Consider the following 24159-nt stretch of genomic DNA (forward strand, 5'->3'; position numbering starts at 1 on the left):
AATTAAAAACCACCCAAAAATCAAAAGTCTAAGACCAGATGGCTTCTCCAGGGAATTCTAGCATTCAAAGAAGATTTAATACCTATCCTCAAACTTTTACAAAAAATGGAAGAGGAAAAGAAGCTTCCTAATTCATTCTACATGGCCAACATTAGCCTGATATCAAAACCAGACAAGAACACAAAAGAAAGAAAATTACAGGTCAATATTACTAATGATCCTAGATACAAAAATCCTCAAAAAAAAATTAGCAAATCAAATACAACAATACATTAAAAAGATCATACACCACAATCAAGTGAGATTTATTATCTTCAAGGATGAAGATATGGTTCAATATCTCCAAATCAATCAATGTGATACACTACATTAACAAAATGAGAAATAAAAAATCACATGATCATCTCAATAAGTGCAGAAAAAGCATTTGACAAGATCCACCATCCATTTATGGAAAAAAAAAAACTCTGAATAAAATGCATATGTAAGGAAAGTACCTCAATATAATAAAGGCCATATTCATCAAACCCACAGCCATCATCATATTTAATGGAGAAAATCGAAAAGCACACCTCTGAGAACAGGAACAAGGATGTACACTTTTGCCAGTCTTATTCAACATGGTATTGGAAGTTTTAGCCAGAGAAACTGGGTAAGAAAAAGAAATAAAGGGATCCAAACTGGAAAGGAAGAAGTGAAACTCTCACTATTTGTGGATGACATGATTGTACATATAGAAAATCCTAAAGAATCCACCAAAAAACTACTAGTTATTATCAACAAATACAATAAAGTTGCAGGATGCAAAATCAACGTACAAAAAATCATTTGCATTTTTATACACTAACAACAAACTAGCAGAAAGTGAAGTCAAAAATACAATCCCATTTGTATGCAACAGAAAGAAAAAAATACCTAGGAATAAATTTAACCGAGAAAGTGAAAGTCCTATACACTGAAAACTATAAGACATTATTGAAAGAATTTGAAGAAAACATAAAGAAATGGAAAGATATTCCTTGATCATGAATTGGAAAAATAAACATCGTTAAAATGTTCATATTATCTAAAGGAATCTAGAGATTAAATACAATCCCAAGGAAAATCCCAATGACATTCCTCACAGAAATAGAAAGAAAGAATCCTAAAATTTATATGCAACAACAAAAGACCCTGAATAGCCAAAACAATCCTGAGAAAAAATAACAAATTTGGAAGCATAACACTCCCTGAATTCAAATTATAGTACAAAGCTATACTAATCAAAACAGCATGGTACTGGCAGAAAAACAGACATACACTTCAATGGAACAGAATGCAGAACCCAGAAATAAAATCACTCATCTATGGACAGCTAACCTTTGACAAAGGAGCCAAGAACATACAATGGATAAAGTAAAGTCTCTTTAATAAGTTTTCTTGGGAAAACTGGGCAGCCACATGCAAAAGAATGAAATTAGATAATTATCATACACCATACACAAAAAATTAACTCAAAATGAATTAAAGATGAACAAAAGACCTAAAATCATACAAGTCTTAGGAGAAAATATAGGCAGTACACTCTTTGACATCTGTCTTAGCAGCATCTTTTTAATGCCATGTTTACTCAGGCAAGGGAGACATTAGTAAAAATAAACAAACGTAATTACATCAGATTAAAAAGCTTCTGCACAGCAAAGGAAATCACAAACAAGAAGAAAAGACAATCCACCAACTGGGAGAAAATATTTGCAAATGAAATATCCAACAAGGAATTAATTTCCAAAATGTATAAAGAACTCATACAACTCAACAACAAAAAAGAAAACAGCCCAATCAAAAAATGGACAGAGGATATGAACAGAAATTTGTCTAAAGAAGATACACAGATGGCCAACAGGCACATAAAAAGATGTTCAACATCACTAATTATCAGGCAAGTGCAAATTAAAACTACAATGAGATATCACCTCACACCTGTCAGAATGGCTATAATTAACAAGACAAGTAATAAGTGTTGGAGAGTATGTGGAGAAAAGAGAACCCTCATACACTTCTAGTAGGAATGCAATCTTTTGCACCACTATGGAAAACAGTATGGAGATTTCTCAAAAACTTAAAAATATAAATTCCATATGACCCAGCTATCCCATTACTTGGTATTTATCCAAAGGACACACAATCCACATTCCAAAAAGATCTATGCATCCCTGTGTTCATTGCAGCATTATTCACAATAGCCAAGACATGGAAGCTACTCAAGTGCCCATCAATGGATGAATGGATAAAGAAGACGTAGTATGTATGTACATATACAGACACACACACACACATACTCTCTCTCTCTCTCTCTCTCACACACACACACACACACACACACACACAATGGAATACTACTCAGTCAGAAAAAAGACAAAACCATACCGTTTTTGACAATATGGATGGAACTTGAGGGGATTATGCTAAGCAAAATAAGCCAGACAGAGACAAATGCTGTATGATTTCACTCATATGTGGAAGATAAACAAACGTATAGATAAGGAGAACAGATTAGTGGTTACCAGAAGAAGAGGAGGAGGAGAGAGAGCGAAAGGATAAAGGGGCACGTATGTACGTGATGGATAAAAACTAGACTATTGGTGGTGAACACACTGTAGTCCATACAAAAACTGAAGTAATCCTGAATTTATACAATGTTGTAAGCCAGCATGACCTCAATAATAAAAAAAAAGATAGTACTATTTTTCTTCAAAAAATAGCATGTGTAGCATGTGGCTACTAAGTAAAGAAAGTAACACTTCTGGTTTGATTTTTAAACCGATATGCAAGCATTTTAATCATTTACCCCAAAAGAAATTAATGTTGTCATGAAGCTATCATGAAATTCATTAGGGTTAAGGGTAAACAAAGGAGGAGAAAAAGATTCCACTAGAGAGGCTGAGACTATGGGCTGCTAAGAGAGAGGAAAGTGTCAGAGTGGAGCAGCAGTAGGGAACCTAAGTGTTCTGATAATTTACAAGAAGCCTCCTTCTGTTAAAAGTAGTGTTTTTGATACATTTTTTAAATTGTGGTAACATATCATAACATTAAATTCACCATTTTTAAGTATACACTTTAGTGACTTTAAGTACATTCACGTTGTTCAACCATCATTGTTCACATTGTGCAATCATCACCATCTATCTCCAGAACTATTTCATCTTCCCACTCTGAAATTCTATACCCATTAAATGATGTCCTCAAGTTTCATCCAACTTGTAGCATGTGTTAGTATTTCCTTTCTTTTTAATACTGATAATCCATTGTATGTATATACAGCATTTTATCTGTCCATCTGTCAATGGACATTTAGGTTGCTTCTACCTTTTGACTACCATGAACAATGCTGCTAAGAATATGGATGAACAAATATCTCTTCAACTCTCTGTTTCTTACTGTTTGGGTATATACTCAGAAGTGGAATTGATGAATCATATAGTAATTTTCATTTTTAATTTTGTTGAGGAATCACTATACTGTGATAAATTTTTGATTGAGGAAATGAAAAGAGCTTCATTTAGAAATCACGGTATCTTGAGAATGGAATATCAATGACAGAAAGTTGGTCCTAGTAAGAGTCAGACTCATGTCTTTAGGAAATCAGATTTTGAAAAATCCAGGAAAAATGTAGAAATAAATTGTCAGATACTCTTGTATTAATTACTCAAGAAGATAGGAGACTAAAATAATAATATTCTGGCTATCTGATTTTTAATAATGTCATTAGAGAATGAAGTGAAGGAAACAACTTTGTGGCAGGCAGCTCTCTGACATTGGGAGTCATTGTTATTTTACAGTGAAAGTCAAACAATAGATTATCAATTAAGAGCAGCATTTCTATTGTCTTAACAATTAATTAACAATTTTAAGTAATCATATAATTTATGCTCCTTACTGTTTTTGTGGCTTCTCAGTCTACTCCGTAATACTGTGTCCTGTTACTTCAGAGAAATATTAACACAAAAGTGTTCTGTTCCAGATGACATGATTCTGAAAAGCCTCATAATCCATGCCTTAATTTAGGAAATGGGAAAGATGAGAATACTTATCACACAGCAGACCTGGAGCAGATCAATAGCTGCTTGTCTACCTATACTGAAGGCTCAGTATGTGGAAGAAGCTTTGTTGTTCTGAAGGTCAACTTGTAGGGAATGGATTGAAGTGAAAGAGAAGAATATCTTGACTCAGCCACTGGAAGGATTCTCCAACATCAAAACTACTTTGCTTTTCAAAGTAATAAGCTTCTCATCACAGGAGGGTGTTCAAGCAGAAACAGGCACCATTAATTCACGAAATAGGTTCAAGTGCTCTATATTCTGAAAATTTGACAAAGTGATATTACTTAATAGTTAATAATTTATTTATAAAATGAATATATTTTGGGGTTTATGTTAATACACATGAATATTTAATTCAAATCATAAAATCAATTTTCTATAATTCTACCATTTCATTTTTATTAAAGTATGCTTTTGTCCTATCCAATTTCCTTAAATTCACAAGATTTTGCTATGATTCTAAAAAGAGTTTGCTAGATATTTTTACCCAATAATGTAGTCCATCTGGCTTTATATAGAGTCTGACATTTATTACATAATGCTGTTTTCCCTGAGAAATCCTGCCGTGGCAGCCACCTCCACATAAGGACCATTATGAGGATTTGACCACATAAGAGCCTCCCATTGACCACCACAGGAAACCCTCCTCTTCTAATGCTGTATAATCTTTTGTCTTTTGAAATGTCCCCAAACTCATCACTTGCCCTTCCAGCCAACCAAGGACAGCCAAATGTACCTGAAAAACAATTAGAATGTCTCCCTCACTTACAAAACTCTGCTTAACAGAACACTTTCCAATCAGAGACTATCTCAGTTTTTTTCCTCTTTTTATTCTAAAAATCTTTGTCCTTCCTAAAACCATTGAGTCTCTATTTAAAGTAGGTTTAAGAATTATATTCTGCAAGTATATGAATAAGCAGCCTCTGTTAATTTTGCCTCAGACTTAGTTTTGTCATTGATATCTCTTTCCTGAAGTTGCTAAGCTTTCTTACTAAATGGAGTCCAAAAGTGAACAACAATTTCATAATATCTATAAAGTCGCCTTTTCCTAAAAATATCTCCCCTATAACTTCTGGCTAAAGCCTGAAATATCTAGGACAAAACCTTTCTTTCTACAGTTGAGGAGTAAAGTATAGGGGGTGAACTGGGGCAAGGATTCGGACTGAGTGCAGTGATGTGCTAGTAGATGTTTAAGAACTAGTTATCCAAAATTAAATAAAATAAAAACAAGCCCTGATTTTAAGCATTTGCTTGTGGCTGACTGCAAGCCCCCAGTGTGGAATTGGGAAGGAAGGTGCTCAATAAACTCGGGAAGCTCTGGGGGCCAGCTTCAGCACACCAGTGGCTGACTCTACCCCTTCTTAGTGCCTTCTGTGTGAGACTTTCTAGTAATATTTCACTTCGGCCCACTGAAACTTACTCTTATTAATTTTAAAAGTGAAGAAAGTGACAAATCTTTAAATTACTTGCTTTAAAGGCACACAGCAAGTAAGTGTCATGTGGTATTAGCCTTTGCTGTTAGTACATCATTTGCAAAACCTCGCTTAGAAAATTTGCAAAAGCTCACTTAGAAAACGAGTGTAGTGTATATGAGGGTTCCCTTTTCTCCATATCTTCTCCAACACTTGTTATTTCTTGTCCTGTTAATTATAGCCATTCTGACATGCATGCAGCAATTTCTCATTGCAGTTTTGACTTACGTTTCCCTAAAAATTAGTGATGCTGAACATCTTTTCATGTGCCTGTTGGCCATTTGTATATCTTCTTTGGAAAAATGTCTGTTCAGATCCTCTGCCCCCTTTTTAATTGGGTTGTTTGTTTTTTTGTTGTGGAATTGTAAAAGTTCTTTGTATATTTTGCATATTAACTCCTTATAAGACATATTATTTGCATATATCTTCTCCCAATTGTAAATGTGTCTTTTTATTTTGTTGATGGTTTCTTTTGCTGTGCAGAAGATTCTAGTTCGATATAGTTCCATTTGTTCATTTTTCTTTTTTTTCCCTTGTCTGCGTGGGAATGTAAACTGGTGCAGACACTATGGAAAACAGTATTGAGATTCTTCAAAAATTTAAGAATATGACTACCATGTGATCCAGCTATTCCACTTCTCAGTATTTATCCAAAGAACACAAAAACACGAATTTGAAAAGATGTTCACACATCTATGTTCATTTCAGCATTATTCACAATAGCCAAGAACTGGAAACAACACAAGTGTCCAACAATGGATGAATTGATAAAGAAGATGTAGTGTATATATACAATGGAATACTACTCAGCCATAAAAAAGATGAAATTTTGCTATTTGCAACAACATGGATGGATCTTGAGGGTGTTATGCTAAGCAAAGTAAGTCAGATGGAAAAAGCCAAATACTGTATCATTTCACTCAAACATGGAAATAAAACAAAAACAACAAATATACATATAGAAATTAGATTGGTGGCTACTAGAGGGTAAGAGGGCAGAGAGAAGAGCTAAAGGAGTAAAAGGGCACATGTATATGGTGACGGGTGGTAATTTGTCTTTGAGTGGTGTACATAATGTAGTCTTCAAAGAAACCGAAATATACTGATATACACCTGAAATTTATATAATATTATTAACCAATGTTACCTCAACAAAAAAAAATAAATTAAAAAGCATGAAAACAGGGGGTGTAGTAATTTAAATGTATATCAAGCAGTGCAATGAATAAATGTCATGTCTTTTCCAAAGGACTCATTTTTATTGACTCTGGATCCAATAGAAATAGCTTCAAAGAGGTGCATACACACAGCATGGATCAGAATACGGAAGACACAATTCACTATCTTCACAGTTTCGTCAAGAGCCAGATCTATTATAACAAACAATTCAACTAAGATGTTCTCTTTGTCAAATAAGCAGCAAGTCAAAAAGTCGATGGATATTGGAGAAAATTGTATGCACAGGTGCTCTGCTGGGGGCCAGCCCTTTACCTTCAACACACAAGATCAACTCCATTCTCAGGTGCAAAAAATTGCCCACAGTCATTCCCATCTAAAAGCAAACCTTGTTTGTTTGTGACACAGTTTGTTTAGTTGCTGTTGTGATTTAAAAGAGGTGGGGGGAAGGCTTCATTCCTGCTGTTTCTTAATTGAAACCATCTGTTACTGTCTCCCCTAAAGAAGCTATGATCTGGGGTCTGTATCTGACATGGATATCTGGTCCTGTAATTTCTGGAACAGATGGCAATGTTCTGAAGGAAGACAGAGTGTGCCCTGTCTGTAAGGGCATTGTTTCGAAGATCCCTCATTATGGAGAAAATACCAAGAGCAACTACTGTCCTGAAGGAACACAGAGCAATAAGAACATATTTACTTTGGTAGAAGGTAAGGTTTTGAATTTTACTTGGCTAAAATATGATTGTGAAAAGAGTAGAGAGGACCTAATATGTGCCAGTTATTTTGCACTGTTTTCTCACCAAAACCATAGAGAAAATATTATTAACTCCATTTTACAGATTATGAAACCACGGTTGAGTGTGGGCCGAGTTCCCAAGGCCCAGAGTTAATACATGGCAGAATCAAGACATTGAATCCTTCTGGAATAAAGGGCCATGAGGTTTCTAGACACACAGCAGGAGGTGGAAAACCATGAGCCAAACTCAACCTGCCACCTGATTTTGTATAGTCTTTTTACATTTTTTAATAGTTGAAAAATGTTTTGTGACACATGAAAATTATTTGAAGATCAAATCCCAGTGTTCCTGAAGTAATTTTTGTTTGAATACAGTCATGATCATTCATCTATGTACCATCCATGCTTATTTTCACACTACAAGAGCACAGCTAAGTAGATGCAACAGAGACAATAGGCTTTCAAACACTAGACTATATAGTATCTCACCTTTTACAGGAAAAAGTTTGCAGACCCCTGCACTAAACCAGTCTTTCTCAAATTTGAGTGTGCATCAGAATCACCAGGATGACTTGTTCTAAGCAGATTGCTGTGTCTCACCCCAGAGGTTCTGATTCAGCAACTTTGGGGTTGTATCTGAGCGTTTCCATTCCTCACATGCTCCTAGGTGATGCCCTTACTGCTGGTCTTGGGCTCACCCAATTAGAACCAATGTACTTGATGAGTTAGGATGGTGAGTACAATTTATAGTTTGCTAAAATTGTTTTGCTGATAAGAGTGTTTAGATGCTGTTCAACAAGTGGATTTTGCAGCTAGAGGGTAAACCTTCATTAGCTCTATAACTCTCTCCACTTTCTGTCTTCTCTTTGTATGATGTATTTAGCACTTATATTTCTAGAAAATTCCTGTACAGTTGTTTCTATTTTCATGGGTCTAGTTTTTCTCATCTTTGTAATTTGAACTTAGTGAGAGCAGAAATCAAAGAGTTTGTGGCCGTATGTCTATGCTGGTGGCCAGTGCAAGGCTGCTCTCACACCGGGAGTGGAAGTCAGGGTAGCAGAACAGAAAGACCACAGGTACAAGTGCTTTAAATCCTGGCTCTTTTGTTTGCTATCTACCTAAATTTAAGCATGTTACCCTTTAGGGGTGCCGGTTTCTTCTGCTGTGAAATTAGCATCATGACATGTACCTGATTATGTGGTTCTTATATTCGGGTCCTCCGAGTTTCACATGAGATCAAAAATGTAAAGCATAGTCAATGCCCGACAAGCCATAAACAACCTGGAAGCTCTTGAGTGGTTCACTGTACAACAGTTGAATAAAACTCTCAGTACCTTGCCACTCTAATGAAGAACATGTGATGACAGAAGGCTTTTCCTGTGCCATGTCAACTGATTGAATTCCACACATCCCTTGATGGGAATATAGAACCAATGACAACTTAGTAATGCATTGATACTCAATCTAATTCCACCTAGCCTCCTCCTGGACTGGTGATTGAGGAACCCTGGATTCACAGTCTTCCCAAGTCTGCATCCAAAGCAAAGCAGTAGCTGTTTGGAGAAAACTGGCCTGGTGCAACCCAAAGAAGAGTTAAGAATGCTAGAAGGGAAAAAGCAATGTGCAGCACAGAGTCAACATCTGTATTGTTTGCTGTAATCTCTCAGAATAACACAGAAGTTAAGAGCTCCAAATGCGGAAACTGACCACCTGGGTCAGCCTCCTGACCCCATCACAAGCCTACTGCATTGCATCAGGTAAGTTATTTAATTTCTACAAACCTCAGTTTCATCATTTCTAAAAATGAGGCAATCACTGAATTTACCTTGTATGGTTATTGAGGGTCAAATTAGCAATTATGGAAAGTCCTGGCCTGGCCCAAGGTAAGTGCTAATTAGAGCAAACACTTATGGGAGACTTGTCTGCTCCATGAGTTGTGCTAGGTCCTTTGCTTATATTCATTCATTCATAAAGCAAGATAGAACTTATGCAAACAGTGAATTCAACGAAAATAGATACACAGAAGGAAACCTGAAGGGTTTGGACCCATAAGATACATGTTGAATTGTTAGCATGATTATGTGTCTGAGTGTGTGTACCTATAGGCATTTCTTTTTCTAATTTTACAAATTTTCTGAAAAAATATTTCATAATCAGAAAGAACTGTACATAATTTTGTTTGTTTTCAGGTTTTGTACAATCAGCTGTTTTCATGTATTTATTTTGCACCATTCTCTGGACTCCTCTCTTATGCCACTCAAACGTTCTGCTCCTTCTGGAACTTACAGCTCATCAGCAGTGAACGGTACCTGGGTGCCAGAATATTCTGAATGAGACTTTTCCTAATTTCACACTATTAGATTTGAAAACTTACTACTCTATTGCCAAAAGCATTTGAAAAAAAGACGGAGAAAGAGTAGAAGTAGAAGTAAGAGGAGGAGGATAAAAAGAATCACTCTAAGGTCTTTAACAGGAAAAACACCTTCATATGTTGATCTTCCTAGTTGAGATCTGAAGTGTAACAGAGCTCACTAATATCTTGGCCAAAAATGATATTAAAGGATACTGGAAGGAGGAGGATTATAAGAATTATTTTATGACACTACATAGAAAGCAACCTATTTTTTCAGTGTTTGTTCTAGAGTGGGGTACCACACCAGGCACGTTAACATCCAGGAATCTGTGCAAAATAGCTAGTTGTCTATTACTTCAACCAACAATAGGGTCCTTTAAAACTAACTTCAATTTTATAGAGAAGCAGCACTACACAAAGAGAAAATGGAATCCAGCCTGCCAGCATTGACACCTCCTACTTTCTCTCACAGATCTACTCTTAAATACTCAGTGCAGTTTTTCTGCACCTTGTCTGTTCATTTCTTAATTGCTGATCCAACGTTCGTGTTCACCTTTTGTTTAAGTCCCGCTCAGGCTCTGGTAAGCATCTTTCTGAGGACACCACATGTCCTGTCCTTGGTCAGATGGACTTTCTGACACACTCTCCCTTTTTGTTTCTCATGCTAGTCTTCCTCTCAGATGGTGTTTTTGGATCCTTCGGCATGTACCAGTATTTCTAACGGATTAATGGATTATTTAGGACAACATTCTCAAACTTTGCAAAATGTTCGCTGAAAGGGGCTGCGTTTGTTGACACATGTGGGAGTCACAGTGGATTGACCAGTGGTCTTGCTTATATTTTCCCATGCACAAGGTATGATTTTACATCTACTCTTTTTGTTTCATCAGGACTCTTTCCTGCTTCCTCTCTATCTTCAGTTAACTAAACTTTACTGATGTTCTAAGATTCAGATGAGATATAACTTTATCCAGGAGGTTTCCCTTAGTTTCCACCTCCCTGAGATGGATTCCTGTCTTCTGCTACTCACTGAATGCTGTGCTGCTTTCTCTCACCACACTTACATTGAAGCATAATGATCTATTTATGTGTTTATGAGACAGTTGAAGGCATCTACTGTTTATTGTCTCATTTTGTTTGTCTCCTCCTTTAATCTCTAAATCCTAGAACAAAATTTTGTAGTACACTTGGATGGATGACAAAAGAATGAAGGAAGAAATAATAAATGTTGAAATGACAGAATAAAGAAGTGAGGATAATTTTGCCTGTGCTTTTCTGCTTGTTCTGTTACACCAGGGACCTAAACAAGATCAGTCTGAACGAGTTTTTTTTTATCTTTAAGCTTAGCTGATAGTAATTATACAGGAAAGGATTTTGTAGGAGAAAGAATGATTTTAAAAAGCCAACAATGCATTACATTTGTGATCCACATTAAAAATAGATTAAACATTTACCTAAAACTCTATCCTGAAATGCTCACGCTTCATCTTTACTGTGTATGAAATGATTTATTAAGAACTTACTGCTTACAGCTGATTACCAGAAAGTAATATACTCTTTCTCATACCAGAAATACTCCACCAGCAAGCAGCTTCCAAGGAGAACAGAGAGACTATCAGATGTTCATGCAAAAACTATAATCATACCTCTCATTCTATACTAAAATGATTGCTAATGGTTCCTTATTTATATGCTATTCCATTAATGCTTTTATTATTTGAGAAATGACAGATCAATATGATTCCAGACATCTAGATATTTGAAACATATGAATATTGGTCTAAAAGTATAAATACTCATCTTAAAATCAGGTAGCATATAAACAAAATACAAATCCTCAAAGTTGGTGTGTGACTTTTTTTATTACTCCCTCTTGATTCTAAGGTACCAAAGTTTCACTCTGAACCTAGAAGAGCCATTAATATTCTCATTATTCATTCAACCATTGTGTAATAAAAAATTATAATTTTCAAAATGCTTTTGGGAATGGAAAAATAATACTTGCATATATTTTTACCATTAAGCTTTTATTTATTAAGTACAATCAGCTTTAGAAATTATTGCTGACAAGGCAAAAAGTCCTGGGAATTGTACAAAATTATGCAAATTAATGTTTTCTTGCCCTTCGGGGAAATTTGCTTCTAAGCATAGACTTGCTTTATTCAACTCTGGGAAGCAGCAGGGTTTAATAGAAGCACATTCTTGCTAGATTCTAGGAGTTCTTGTTATTCTATTTCCTTGGTGATCTTGAGCAAGGCATTTATTCAATGTATGTCTTATACTCTCAGCTGTAAAATGAGGACAGATAGGTTTCTAAAGTGAATTATAGATGGTTTCTAAGGTTTTATATAGCTCCAGCGTTGAATACATATATTTCATTGTGACAGACATTGTTGCTGGCCAATAGTTACACACATACACACACACACACACACACACACAAACTTCTTCTTGGCTGCTTATAGGGTCCATTTTCTATTAAAAAGGCTGAAAATATCATTCACTTATTATCACAGCCACCTCCTCCCCATCTAGGGAATAGTTATGGGGTCTAGTCCTGGCCAGTGGGATCTGAAACATCTGTGATTGGAAGTCTGAGAAGGTTTTCCCCTACTAACAAAATGGAAGGCACGGGAAAATTGTCTCTTTTCTTTGCTAAATGTGTTGTGCCTCTATGTGTCACTTGGAGATTCTGCTGCCATGTGGTACCCTGAGGAAAACACAACCACGCAAAACTAAAAAAAAAAAAAGACCTTCAGTTCATGATGCCATCTCTGGGTAAATAAGCCAATTCTTGAGAAACTGTACTCTGAACTATTTGATGAGAGATAACAAATGTATTAACTATCCAAGGGACTTCTGGTTGGATGTTTTGCCCATAGCACAAAACACCCTAAATGGCATATTTATACCTCTTAGTTAATCAGATAGTCTCTGTATTTGAAGATATGACTTTGTATAAATTCAATCCAGATCTCTTCACAGTCTGAACGTTCACACAAATCAGTTCTCCATTCAAATGTCTACCTTCTTAGAGAGGTGTTTACTGACTCTTCTACCACTGACTCTTCTAGCCACTCTTCCATCACTCACTCTTCCCTTATTCTTCTAAGCACTTACCAATTTCTGCAGTTATTTATTCTTGCTATTTTTGATTTCTTGCTTATTGTCTTTCTCCCTTTAAGCTTTATGAGGGCAGGGTCCACATTTCCCATGACTGTCTTGTTTTTAGAGCATCTACAACAGTCTTGAACAGAGCTGATATTTGGTAAATATCTGTTTATGAACTAATGATAGTCTTAAAAAGTACCGACAAAATGGACTTGAAAAGTGAAAGTTCTTATAATTGTTAATTAAAACTTTGAAAAACCATAAAAACACAAGAAAGAAAGGCAAAGATGACTCACCTTTTATAATAAACATGATTTGTAAAAGATGCGTTATTTGGATACACATTGTATGTATACACTAGATATATTTGTTTTCATGGAGTGATCTTAAAACTTTATGATGTAAGAAAGAAATAATTTCTTTCATGAAAAAAAGTAAGTAGGAAAGAAGTTGAAATAAAATAAGATTGACAGATACACTCACTATTTAAAATTTTATTGGGCATAAACAAGTATGTGTGTTGGAACAGGTATTAAAATTTCAAAGAAATTTTTAATAATTACATATGATTAAATGGGGAAATAATAATGGTATATTTTACTTTCTACATAATACATTTCTGTCATGTTATTCAGTGAACATATGTAAATGTTGTAATCAGTAAAAGTGTTCAGGCATGACGCTAATTGCTACGGACATATCTCTGTCAACATGAAACTCAATGTCCAGTTGGAGAAATGAGCATTTAAACAACTGAATGGAAAACATGCTTTGGGACTAAAATAGAAATCTCTACTAGTTACAAAATTATCTCAAAAAAGCCTACTTAAAGTTGGGAGAGTGTTAAAACATGTTCTTTACTCCAAACCTATTCTATACTCCATATCAATCTCCCGCCACACTTTTCCTCCTACCCCCAAGTAGGAGAAGACAGAAAATCATTCATAGAACCTTAGGCATCTTCACTAACAGCTGGGTTGCTATGTACCTATCCCCAGGCTCTCCTTTCATTCATGTATCTGGGTGGGTACTTCCATTCAGGGCCTGCCCTGCATATCTGCTCATGTACCAGCCATTCTCACCTCATCTTCCCACATAAACATTGGCAAGGCAGAGGGGGACAAACCTCAAAATTTAAATCAAATGTGGAAAGATTATAGAGAGAAGGATGAGGACACATTAAGGCAAAGAATTTAAACTTTAAGCCTCAACCCAACTTTCAGCAAAATTCTGCATCAAAGATTATCTGGAAACTTGAAAATTTTTAATAACATGATTCTTTAATTTAAATATCTGTTATTTATTAAGTAAAAAGCCCTCAAAAAGATAGAGCTAAAGGTTGAAGATGATGGATAGGGTAGAATTAGGAAGTTTCAGATCTATGGTCACAGTGAACAAACTGTTTTATCAACCCCCAAGCAAAAATGGTTACACCCCACTGAGATTCAGAACGTGCAAATCTATTTGGGGTGAGTGGATGGAGAAGCAAAGGAAGAGCAGACTCTGCAAATGTAGTTCGTGGTTTCTCAAGCAGACCAAGGAGAGGGGTATAAATTATGCAGGCAGGTGAATATGTTTCTGTCAAATAAACACCAAACACCTTAATGTGTGCAATGCTAAGCACTCAGAAAAAAACATATTTAAATAGGATAAGCAGAAACTCAAGAATCATGACTAGGAGAACAATGGTTAGTTAACACTAAAAATTTCACCAAGCCTCTTTCTGAGAAAGTTTACTTAATTAAAGAAAAATATTTCTGTTATGCATAGTTTTTTTTTCCAACACTATACCAACTGTTATGCAGCACAAATCCAATTCAATCCCTCCAATTTTAGGTTTAAATATAAAACTCTTTCACCTATTGATTCTTTTTGAATTTGTTTTTTTGAAAATTCTGTATTAATTTATAAAGACATGTTTTAGATTTATACAGACATCTCTATGGTTAACATGGTTTTATTTTCATGATGCTTAAATGTTCACTGAATGAAGTGAGTATGTGAAAACCATGCTTAAAAAAATGATTTCTCTTTCATTCCTTCCTTCCTTCCTTTCTTCCTTCCTTTCTTCTTTACTTCCTTCCTCCCCTCCTTCCTTCCTTCCTTTTTTCTTCCTTCCTTCTTCCTTTCCTTTCTTTCTTGGTATCTATTTATAATTGATAGACAATATGGAGCACCAAATACCAGAAATTTAAATGGATGTTGGAAAGTTGAGTTACATTGACTGTAATGAATGAATTTTTTGAAGATGTTGCTCCAACTTCTTTCAAGGCAATCTTATGTTCTTTTTTGGTCATGAGGTCCATTTCTAGTATTAAAATGTTTGACAAATATCAAAGTAGGTGGGTCAGTATAGTTCCAGGTCCAGAGGGTGTCTCAGAATTTGACATGATTGACCACATCATAGGGAAAACAAATTGTGGAGGTGTCTGGATGAGACATATAGGTTGGGGTGTGAATGAAGTATATGCCAGTTTACAATGATCCACATGTGAATTTCTAGTCTTCCTCTTTCTTTCTCCTTCTTCATGCCCTATAACCTTAACTCATATTGTAAATACAAATGGTTTGTTTGCTTTCGTTTTACTCCTGGAAGGAACACTTTTAGCTGCTTTAGTGACCATTACCTCTCAGAAGTGCTTGAGATACTTTGAGATTCTGAGAAGCCCTTTAAACATTGGTGATGGGAGGACAATCAAGTTTCAAGAGTAAAATTCCACTAAAGGCAGGGGCCGGCCCAGTGGCTCAGTGGTTAAGTGCTCACGATCCACTTTGGTGACCCGGGGTCCGCCGGTTCAGATCCCAGGTGTGCACCTACGCCCTGCTTGTCAAGTCATGCTGTGGTAGGCATCCCACATATAAAGTAGAGGAAGATGGGCACTGATGTTATCTCAGGGCTAGTCTTCCTCAGCAAAAAGAGGATTGGTGGCAGATGCTAACTCAGGGCTAATCTACCTCAAAGAAAATATAAATAAATAAATAAATGAATTCCACTGAAGGCAGAATAGAGTAATACTCACGGGTCCAGAAAGAAGCAAACAGAAAATCCTACTTTTTTTATTAATAAGATGATACACGTATTATAAATATGTATGTGCCCTCAGGTATGTTTTGTAACAGTTAGCTGGTGATAGTTTTCAAACCATTACTGCAGCAAATAAACATGCACTCATCAGTGGTCATATAGAAACCACACATATAAATTTAAATCTGTGGTCTCTTAGAAGTGAAACTTAGAAAATGGCAGTAAATAAGAATTATCTGGTTTTCTGAATATGATTTAATTTATCTTTTTAAATGAAGCTTCGAATTTTTACAACACGAGTTTAAACATGACACATTTTGAATTTAATTTACTGAATAGAATTGTTCCTAAGATTACAAACATAAGAAAGATTTGGATGGTGTCAGCAAAAGTGGTAAAGTAAAAACCTTTTAAAACTTTATGAATCGTAAAAACAATGAGAAAACTTCTAAGAACGGAACCATAAATAATAAAAAATTAACAAATAGAAACTGTTTTTGAGGAAGCCCAGATGTTGGACTTTCTAGAGAAAGTCTTTAAGTCAGCTACAGTTATGTTTCTGTTAATGATGTGGATACATTTTGAGAAAGGTGCCATTAGGCAGTTTCGTCATTGTATGAACATAATAGAATGTACTCATACAAACCTAGATGGTATAGCCTACTATATTCCTAGGCTATCTGGTCCTGTTCTTAAGGGATTACTGTCATATATGTAGTCCACCATTGACCGAAACCTTGTTATGCAGGACATGACTATGTTTTAAATAGGCTCAAAAACCTAAAGGAAAGTATGTCTTACTAACTAGTAAACCTCAACAAAGGTATCTATCTCTATTTCTATCATCTATCTATTTATCCATCTATCTTCTATCATTTTTCTATCTATCATCAATATAATTGAGACTCTGGAGTTAAGAAGTATACTATCTGAAATGGAGAACATATAATTGGGGCTCAATAGCAAATCTGAGCATGCAGAAGAAGGAATCAGTGAACTTGAAGATAGGTCAACCAAAATTACCAAGTATGAGGAAGAGAATAAAATAAGAATGAAGAAAAATGAAAAACATCATCAGAGACCTGTGGGATATCATCAAATGTACCAAGATATGCATAAAGGGAGTCTCATCAGGAAAGGAGAGAAGGAATATTTGAAAAATTAGTGACAAGACATTCCCAATATTTAATTTAAAATATTATTTTACATATCTAAGAAACTCAGCAAACTCCAACCAGGATAAAGTTTAAGAGATCCATACAAAGACAAATCACAATAAAATTGCTTAAGGACAACGACAAAGAGAAATTAAAGCTGCGAAAGAGAGATTGCTAATAGGTATGGATTTTCATTTCTTTTTGCACTTTATAATGTGAAATAAAAATTAAAATAAAACCCATCTTTCATTTAAACTTGAATTATACAATACAGTGGTTTGTACTATATTCACAATGTTGTGCAACCATCACCACAATCTAATTTCAAACATTTCTGTTCCGCTGTACCTGTTAGAAGTCACTCCAAATCCCCCCTCTGCACATCCTCTGGTGATCACTAATCTGGTTCTGTCTCTACGGGTTTGCTCATTTTGGATATTTACTGAAAATGGAATTCTACATTAATTGGCTTTTTGTGCCTGGATTTTGTCACTTACCATGTTTTTAAGATTCATCTATGTTATAGCATGTATCAGCACTTAATTCTTTTATATGGCTGAATAATATCTCATTGTATAGATATACTACCTTTAGTTTGTCCATTCTTCACTTGATGGGCATTTTACTTTTTGTTTATTATTAATAACACTCCTATAAACATTCCAATACAAATTTGTGTGTAAACATATGTTTTTTATATTCTTGAGCATATATTTAGAGTGTAATTACTGGGACAAATGCTAACTCTATGTTTAACTTGTTGAGGAATTACCAAACTCTTTTCCACAATGGCTGCACCATTCTACACTCTCAAGAGCAGTATATGTGGTTTCCAATTTCTCCAAGTGCTTAACAAAGACTTTTTATTTTCATTTCCCTCATGACTAATGATGTTGAGCATCTTTTTCTGTCCTTTACCATAATTTGTATGTCTCCTTTGGAGAAGTGTCTCTTAAAAAGTTTTGCCCAGTTTTTTATTGGCCTGTGTGCATTTTCATTGCTGAGTATAATTGTTTATATATTCTGGACATTAAATATTTGTCATAGACTTGATCTGCTAATATATACTCCCATTTTGTGGAATGTCTTCTTACTGTCTTGATAGAATCCTATGCACATTAAAAAAATGTTGATGAAGTCTATTTGTTTTTCAATTTCTTGTGCTTTTGGTATCATATTTAGAGAACCATTGCATAATCCAAGGATGTAAAGATGTATTCCTGTTTCTTTTTAAATATTTTATAATATTAGACTTAAATTTAGGTCTCTGATACATTTTGAGTTCAATTTTTTAATATGCTGTGAAGGATAGTGGTCCAAATTCATGGTTTAGCATGTAAAATTTTAAACTGGTATAAGGAAAAAATTCTAAAGTTAGATAGCATTGATGATTATATAATCTTGTGAATATACTAAAAGTCACTGAAGTGGCTGGTGACTTTATTATATTTTATATATAGTAATTTTTCTATATGGTAGTTTTGATTTGCATTTACCTAATAGTGATTATTCTTTAATGTGAATAACGTAACAAAAACATAAAGGGCTTATTTTCTTAAGGTTTTAAAAATTTATATTTTCAAAAAGTATATATGTTATGGGAATTATAAAACGGCTGAGATTATTGGTGAATTTTGGGAGGATATTAATAAAATGTTAATTTAAAATGAGAATATAGAATAGATGTTGATATGCAAATAATAATCCACAGCAATAATGATAAACATAAAAATTTGAAGAGAGAAGACTGAATAGAGATGACAGAAGTAAAATATCTTAGAATTATTAAAACACAAAAACCAAATGCAAATACTCAACAAGCTGAAATCACTAGAAAGGAAAAAAAGGATGCAATGATGAGCAATGCAATTCAATGGTTTAGGAGCAAAATTAAATGCAGTAATAGGGTCAATATGTTTATAACTAATTTTTTCAAAGTTAAGAAAAATATACATGATTTAAAAATAAAATCTTGTCAAGAAACTTTCCTTTGATACGAGTAATCTTCATTCCATATTTACCAACTGGCTCATTCTACTCCTGAGATGGCAGTTTATTTTTTTTAATTTATTTTTTTATTGCAATAACATTGGTTTGTAACATTATATAAATTTCAGGAGTGAATCATTATATTTCAATTTCTGTGTAGATTACATCATCTTCACAACCCAAATACTAATTACAATCCATCACCACACATGTGTGCCTAAGCACCCCTTTCACCCTCTTCCAACCCTCTTCCCTTCTAGTCACAATCCAGTCTCTCTCTCTGTGCTTGCTTGTTATTTTTATCTTCTATTTACAAGTGAGATCAAATAATACTCAGCTTTTCCCTTCTGACTTATTTCACTTAGCATAATACAATCAAGGTCCATCCAGGTTGTTACAAATGGCCAGATTTCATCAATTCTTATGGCTGAGTAGTAGTCCATTGTGTATATATATCACATTTTATTCATCCATTCATCCTTTGATGGGCACTTAGGTTGCTTCCAAGGCTTGGCTATTGTGAATAATGCTGCAATGAACATAGGGGTGCATATACCTCTATGCATTCATGTTTTCATGGGTTTTTTTTTGATAAATACCCAGCAGTGGAATAGCTGGATCATATGGTAGTCCTCTTCTTACTTTTTTGAGGAATCTCCATACTGTTTTCCATATTGGCTACACTAGTTAGCACTGTCAACCAGCAATGTATCAGGGTTCTCTTTTATGCACATCCTCTCCAACTCTTGCTATTTCCTGTCTTGTTAATTGTAGCCATTCTGACAGGTGTAAGGTGATATCTTACTGTAGTTTTGATTTGCATTTCCCTGATAATTAGTGATGCTGAACATCTTTTCATGTGCCTGTTGGCTATCTGTATATCTTCTTTGGAGAAGAGTCTATTCAGATATTTTGCCCATTTTTTAATTGGGTTGTTAGATTCTTTTGTTGATGTTGAGATGTATGAGTTATTGATATATTTTGGATATTAACCATTGTTCATATATATGGTGTGCAAATATCTTCTCCCAATTATTAGGTTGTCTTTTTCTTTTGTTCATGTTTTCCTCTGCTGTGCAGAGGCTTTTTCGTGTAATGTGGTCCCCTTTGTTTATTTTTTCTACCATTTCTCTTGCCTGGTCAGACATGGTATTTGAAAATATGTTGCTAAGAGCGAAGTTGAAGAGCATACTGTCTATATTTTCTTCTAAAAGTTTCATGGTTTCAGGTCTTATATTCAAGTCCTTAGTCCATTTTGAGTTAATTTTTGTGTATGATATAAGATAATGGTCTACTTTCATTCTTTTGCATGTGGCTGTCCAGTTTTCCCAGCACCATTTATTGAAGAAACTTTCCTTTCTCCATTATATATCCTTGGCTCCCTTGTTGAAAAATAGCTGTGCATAGATGTGTGGATTTATTTCTGGGCTCCTGATTCTATTCCATTGATCTGTGTGTCTGTTTTTGTGCCAGTACAATATTATTTTGATTGCCATAGCTTTGTAGTATATTTTGGAATCAGGAAGTGTGTACCTCCAGCTTTGTTCTTTTTTCTCAGGATTCCTTTGGCTATTCTAGGTCTTTTGTTCTTCTATATAAATTTTAGGATTCTTTGTTCTGTTTCTGTGAAAAATGTTGTTGGAACTTCAATAGGGATTGCATTGAGTCTGTTGATTGCTTTAGGAGGTATGGACATTTTAAATATGTTAATTCTTCCAATCCAGGAACATGGAATATCTTTCCACTTCTTTGTGTCTTCTTCTATTTTTTTCAACATTTTGAAGTTTTCAGTTTACAGGATTCCCTTCTTTGATTAAGTTTATTCCTAGGTATTTTATTCTTTTTGTTGCAATTGTAAGTGGGATTGTACTCTTAATTCTCTTTCTGCTTCTTCGTTGTTAGTGCATAGAAATGCAACTGATTTTTGTTGATTTTGTATCCTGCAACTTTACCATATTCATTTATTATTTATAAAAGTTTTTTTGGTGGATTCTCCAGGGTTTTCCATATATAAAATCATGTCAGCTGCAAATAGTGAGAGTTTCACTTGTTCCTTTACAATCAGATCCTTTTTATTTATTTTTCTTGCTGATTTCTCTGGCTGGGACTTCCAATACTATGTTAAATAAGAGAGGTGAAAGTGGGCATCCTTATCTCATTGCTTTTCTTAGAGGGAGAGATTTCAGTTTTTCTCCATTGAGAATGATATTAGCTGTGGGTTTGTCATGTATGACCTTTATTATGTTGAGGTGCTATCCTTCTACATCCATTTTATTCAGAGTTTTTATCATAAGTGGATGCTCTATGTCGTCAAATGCTTTCTCTGCATCTATTGAGATGATCATGTCATTTTTATTCTTCTTTCTGTTAATGTGGTTTATCATGCTGATTGATTTGCAAATGTTGAACCATCCCTGCAGCCCTGCCATAAGTCCCACCTGATCATGGTGTACGAATTTTTAATTCATTGTTGTATTCAATTTGCTAGTATTTTATTGAGGATTTTTGCATTGATATTCATCAGTGATATTGGCCTGTAATTTTCTTTTTTTTTTGTTCTCCTTTGTCTGGTTTTGGTCTCACGGTAATGTTGGCCTCATAGAATGAGTTAGGAAGCTTCGCCTCCTCTTCAATTTTTTGGAAGAGCTTGAGAAGAATTGGTGTTAAGTCTTCTTTGAATGTTTGGTAGAATTCACCAGGGAAGTCATCTGGTCCTGGGCTTTTATTTTTTGCATTTCTTCTTGATTCAGTTTGGAAGGTTGTATGATTCTAAGAATTTATCCATTTCCTCAAGATTACCCAACTTGTTTGCATATAGCTTTTCATACTATTCTCTTATATTCTTTTGTATTTCTGAGGTGTCCATTGTAATTTCTTCTCTTTCATTTCTGATTTTATTTATTTGAGGCTTCTCTTTTTTTCTTGATGAGTTTAGCTAAAGGTTTGCCAATTTTGTTTATCTTTTCAAAGAACCAGTTATTTGTTTCATTGATTTATTCTATTGTTTTTCCAGTCTCTATTTCATTTATTTCTCCTTTGATTTTTATTATTTCCTTCTTTGTACTGATTTTGGGCTTTGTTTGTTCTTCTTTTTCCACTTCCTTAAGGTGTACTGTTTGATTGTTTATTTGAGATTTTTCTTATAGGTTGAAGTAGGCCTGTGTTGCTATAAACTTCCATCTTAGAACAGTTTTTTCTGGATCCCACAAGAGTTGGTATGTTGTAGTTTTATTTTCATTTGTCTCCAAGAATTTTCTGATTTCACCTTTGATTTATGCATTAACACAATCATTGTTCAGTAGCATTTTGTTTAATCTCTGCAGATTTGTGGCTTTTTCGATTTTCTTCCTGTAGTTTATTTCTAGTTTTATACTGCTATGGTCAGAAAAGGTACTTGGTATTATTTCAGTCTCTTAAATTTATTGTGACTTGTTTCATGCCTTGATATATGATCTATCCTGGAGAATGTTCCATATGAATTTGAAAAGAATATATAGTTTGCATCTTTTGGATGTAATGTTCTGTGTATATCTACTAAGTCCATCTTGTCTAAGGTGTCATTTAAGGCCAATGTTTCATTATTGATCTTCTGTTTGAATGATCTGTCCATTGGTGTAAGTGGAGTGTTACAATCCCCTACTATTATTGTATTGCTGTCTGTTAATAGTTGTTTTATATATTTTTGTGCTCCTATGTTGGGTGCATAGTTATTTACAAGTGTTATATCTTCCTGTAGGATGTTCCCTTTATCATTATGTAGTGCTCTTCTTCGTCTCTTGTTATAGTTTTTATTTTAATGTCTATTTTGTGTGATATAAGTATTGCTGCCCCAGCTTTCTTTTCATTGCCATTTGCATGAAGTATCGTTTTCCATCTCTTCATTTTCAGTTTGTGAGTGTCTTTAGATCTGAATTGTGTCTCTTTTATGCAGCATCTAAATGGGACTTTTTTTTTTCATCCTCTTGGCCTCCCTGTGCCTTTTGATTGGAGCTTTTAGGCCATTGACATTTAACGTAGCTATTGGTAAGTATGTACATATTGCCAGTTTGTTACTTTTTTCTGGGTGTTTTAGTAGTTCTTCTCCGTTCCTTTCTTTTTCTCTTTCTCTTCCCTTGTAATTTGATGGCTTTCTTTAGTATTATGTTTGGGTTCCTTTCTCTTATTTTTGGGGAGTATTTACCATGGGCTTCTGGATTGTGATTCATATATCACAACCTACGTATATACCATATATATATTCATATATAATAACCTAGATATATAGCAATCTATATTAAGTTGATGGTCTCTTTATTTTGACCTCTTTCTAAAAGCCCTCCTGTTTTACTCCCCTCCTTCCAAATTTTATGTTTTTGATGTCATGTCTCACCTCTTTTTTGTGTGTGTATCCATTATCCTCTTATCATGGAAATAGATAGTTTTAGTACTTTTGTCTTTTGACCTTCATATTGGCTTCATAGGTAGTTGATCTGCTACCTTTACTGTATATTTGCCTTTACCAGTGATTTTATTGGGGTTTTTTTGATAATTTTTTGTTCCTATTTGTGGTCCTCTCTTTCCCACTTAAATAAGTCCCTTTGGCACTTCTTTTAAGGCTTATTTCTTGGTTATAATCTCCTTTAGATTTGCTTGTCTGGGAAACTCTTTATCTTTCCTTCCTTTCTGAATGATAACCCTTCCAGGTAGAGTAATCTTGGCCCTAGGTATTCTCCCTTCAGTCCTTTAAATTTATCATGTCACTCCCTTCTTGCCTGTAAGATTTCTGCTGAGAAGTCAGTTGATAGCCTTATGGGGTTTCCTTTGTATGTAACTTGTTGCCTTTCTCTTGCAGCTTTTAGAATTTTTCTCTTTAATTATTGACATAATGTGTCTTGGGCTAGGCCATTTTGGCTTTGTCTCATTTGGTGCTCTCTGTGCTTCCTGAACCTGGATGTATGTTTTCTTCCATAAGTTAGGAAAATTTTCAGCTATTATTTCTTAAAATAGATTCTATGCCCCTTTGTCTCTCTCTTCTCCTTCTGGGACACCTATAATATGGATGTTGGTGTGTTTGATGTTGTC

The sequence above is a fragment of the Equus quagga genome, chromosome 4, assembly GCF_021613505.1.
Source record: "Equus quagga isolate Etosha38 chromosome 4, UCLA_HA_Equagga_1.0, whole genome shotgun sequence".
Classification (NCBI taxonomy): domain Eukaryota; kingdom Metazoa; phylum Chordata; class Mammalia; order Perissodactyla; family Equidae; genus Equus; species Equus quagga.